The sequence below is a fragment of the Triticum dicoccoides genome, chromosome 7A, assembly GCF_002162155.2.
Source record: "Triticum dicoccoides isolate Atlit2015 ecotype Zavitan chromosome 7A, WEW_v2.0, whole genome shotgun sequence".
In the NCBI taxonomy this organism is placed as follows: Eukaryota; Viridiplantae; Streptophyta; class Magnoliopsida; order Poales; family Poaceae; genus Triticum; species Triticum dicoccoides.
In genome coordinates, this window is record NC_041392.1 from 618,008,298 (window position 1) to 618,012,593 (window position 4,296).

Genomic DNA, 4,296 nt, shown 5'->3' on the forward strand with positions numbered 1-4,296 from the left:
GACAGGGAGTAGGGGAACAGGCCGGGGGGGGGGAAGGAGGACTTAGCGAAATTTTGATGCGGGGGGTGGTTAACTCAAACTAGCAGTAGCGCACGTACAGAAAACGCGCTATAGCTAACTTATCTACAACGCATTTTAGGGAAAACCGCTACTGCTAATGGAAGCAGTTATTTCTTTTGTTTAGTAAAAACATCAAAAATATACATTGGTCATCATTGATCTTTTTGTGTATAATCTAAATAGTCAACATGAATCCTCACTGTACCTGTATAGGTACAGGCGAGGATTCATATTGCAACCACAAATCATACACATATAGTTCAATGAAGACCAAGTGCTAGAGATAGGTTGAGAAGCAACATATTTAAGGTGGTAAACACCTTGTTCGCTTAGCAGTATGGGACTAAACTTAATTAGTTGCGGTCGTACTTAGCAGCAGCGAGTTTTGAGCAAAACCGCTGCTACTAATTTCTTTAGCAGTAGCGCATCCACAGGAAGGGCGCTACTACTATATCTAGCCTGGAGGCAACACCGTGGCAATTATAGTAGTAGCGCTCTTTTCACCTAGAGCACTACTGCTACTCAGTCATTACCAGCGCTCTTTTCTAAAGCTCGTTGCTGCTAATTAGTAGTAGCGTCTGTTTTTAGACCGCGCTGCTACTAAGATTCTGTGTATAAGGTTTTCCCTAGTAGTGCACATAGACCCAACAGTAAGTTGGACGGACGAAGCAACCATCACTCTTGCGCCAGTGAGAGGTCGCGTCCGCTCTGCCCGGGTATGAATGCGGCACCGATTCTTTGGAGCGGCGCTGACCGTTTCGGGCGGGAAGCGCACGCGGGCGATGGAGGGGCTATGGGTGGGCCAGGCTGGTCAGGAGCGGGCATGGCAGCTGTCCGCATGTCCCTACCGGAGACGCCCGGAAACGAGAGGATGCAGCGACTCTCGCGGCTAAAATCGTACACTACACAACATCTCTCTGTAGGAGTAGGTCGATCAGTCGCTCTCTCTAACACACACATGGTGTTAAACACACACACACACACGCACACACACGCACCTTGGTCCCGTTGCACCTTCCAGCGTGACTTATTACACCTAGACGAAGGGAGTAGTAAGTATACGAGATACGGTGTCACACTGACTTAAGTCGAATACAAGTGGCCAAAATTTGTGTGCATGTTATAATAAGGATTCACTTAAAATAGTACGTGAGCGAACAGAGGGATCAATTGGACAGTGTTCCCGAGCAGTAGCGATATGTGTGAGGTAAGATAAACCGCTGGCGCTTTTAATTTTTCTTATTAATTTGTTTGTTTCACCCTCTGACTGGTGGGACCCAACGTACTACGTGGAGAGAGGTAAGGTGACTAAGGCTGCATTATTTCTGCACCACTGTGGATAGTCTTACCACCAAAGCCACATGACACGATTATGATTGAAATGCCAATGACTCCCACGCACACAAAAAAAAAACACGGCATGCTTGTCACACGAATGCAGGAATGTATAAAAGGTTATTTCCCTCTCGTTGAATATAACGGGAGGGTTGTGTAGCTGGTTAGCCTGTTCGCTCACTCTCTCGCCCTCTCCCGCTGGAGCCTCAGTGCTTGTAATTGCTCTCTTCACACTCTCTCGCCCTCTCCAGATCTAAACAAGACTTCGTTGGCCTCTCTCTCCCCTCACTGCTGCTCAAAGAGCCGGCAGGATCCGTCCGCCGGGAAGGGAAGGAGGCTTAACGCCGTCACCGTCGGCGAGGGACTACCGGTGTGGCTGTTCACTTTCCACCCAGCGGCGATGCGGGAGGGCCTCCGACCCCTTCTTCTTCGCCGCCGTCCCGTCGCCCACCGAACCACGCCCCAAGAACCTTAAGGTATAATTTACTTACTCCACATGCATTGCTCTAGCTGCATGTATACCATGAATCTAGGACGTGGTTCAAAGAGGAAAGGAGTGGGGGAAAGTAGCGGGAAAATTTGTATATAGCATGAATCTAGGACGTGGTTCAAAGAGGAAATGAAGGGGAAAGTTGTATAGCATTAATCTAGGACATGGTTCAAAGAGGAAAGGAATGGGGGAAAGTAGTGGGGAAAGTTGTATCGCATAAATCTAGGACGTGGTTCAACGAGGAAAGGAAGGGGTGAAAGTACTAGTTCAAAAAGGAAAGGAAGGGACAAGGCTGTAGAGTTTGAGCATGACTAGATTTGTTGCGCTCACATAGGGAAAGGCATCTAAAGATAACAAAACTGGGACCAACACAAATATGCTCCTTGGTTGCTTGTTCTTTGTTGCAACAGACTGTGCATGACCACAATACATTGGTAGATGCACATGGTGCTGGTGCGTCCACTGTCCCGTGCAACTCATTAGCTATTGTTAATCTAAGTCCCTGTTTGGTTAAAAACTCCCTAGTCCCTACCTGCTGGGTTCCAGGGACTAAACATGGACTAGAGGTTATTAAATGACATGCTAAAAGACCATGTTACCCCTAGTAATGAACTAACAGAGACAAGGTGCGATGCATGGCAGGGGCAACTGTTGGAAAAAGTCCCAAAAAGACTCCCTCGGGGTCTTCTTTCTTTAGTCCCAAATGCCCACTTTTAGTCCCTAAAAGTCCCTCCTCTTTAGTTTAGATGGGACTGACACGGAGTTTTTTAGTCCCTACACCAAAATGTCCCTGTAAACAAACACCCTCTAATAATGCCGCTGGAAAATTGATGCAATGCCACAGTTAAAAGCAAATTACATGTTTAACGAATTTTATTGTTAATATAATCTCTATGTTAATATTAATCAATGCCACCGTTTGAGAAATGCTACTATCTTGCTTTCTTTCCCATTTAGATAAGGTAGATGCTTCTTTTTATTGGCTTCTGTGTCATCCATCGTTATTGACCACTAATTTTTTCCTTTGCACCTCTATGTAAATAGGGTTATCTGCTTCACCTCGTTGCCATTGTGACCTTTTGTTGCACTGCACAAAACACTTTTGTTTTAAGAGTGTTTTGTGCAGTTCAACCAAAATGTCACACCGACAATGTTGCTTGATTGCTTGATCTTAGTGGAACTGCACAAGAGGAGATCTTACTTCCTATCCGTTAAGGCGAATTTGGTTCAGATCTTCTTCTTGTGAGTTGTTTGAATTCCGCATCATTAGAGGTTAGTACTAGCCTTCTTTCACATGATTCTGCAGTGTGCATTCATATGTTGTGCTACTTGTACGATAATGTTGCTTGATTTTAGTGAATTGCACAAATGGAGACAAGACTTCCAATCTGTATGTGCACCGTAATATCCCATTGAGGTAAGATAAGGATATTTCACAACTGCTGGCCTGTATTTTGCCACTTTCATCAGAAAATTAAGTTTAGTACTATGCTTGTGCTCCCTAATTGACATGCCAAATCTTATATTGAAGGCGAAGCTTGTTTGTTATTGAACCAAGTGATGAAGGGGAAGAACAAGGGGAAGAAAAACAAAAATCAACTCCCGGTTCTGTCATAAAAAAGTGGTATTGTCCTTGAGAAGTGCTTCATCTGTGCTGTTTTAAATATTTCCTTTCCTTTTTCGAGCAAAGAGTGATGCTAGCATTTAGTAGTCCTCTTGTCTTTGCACAACAGGATCATCTTCCTCTGAAGAAGAATATGGAGTACCTGAGGTGACTAGTTTCGATTATGCCAGGATGAAGAAGCCCTGTCTATCTTATCATCAGAAGGAGCAGTTGAAGGATGGTTACATTACTCCCCACAAGACCAAACTAACTTCAGCTCAGAAGGACTGACAAAATCTCCATTTTTTTGCTGTGATGTGCGAGTACAATGTTGTTCTAGGATTATTTCTGGTGAGTTCCATTTTTCTAAAAGTGTGCTCTACATGGACCATGTATGTGCCTGTTGAAACTGTCAATTCATAGTACATTTTGCTCTATACTAATCACTTTTTTGTATTTGTGCAAACAGGGGTGCTCAGCTTGATTTCAATGGGAACTGCAGAAAATGTTCATGAATACATCGAATCATTCGTTTCCACCACAAGAAAGGAGGTGCCGATAAGTTCAAGGCGTTGCAACATATAAGGGCGAAATCATACAAGCTACGCGCGAATTTGGTTGATTTTGGTGGAACTGCACAAAAAGAACAGCTGGTTTATTTAGCACGAGGTGCCATGTCAATGTCCGAACTGATGGCAAACCCTGCCCATTCCACAATCATAGGCATTTGATATTTTGGAATGGGACAACCTTGTCAAATTTTGCTCATTGATTTTAGCAAGACATGCGTTTGATATTTTCGAATGGG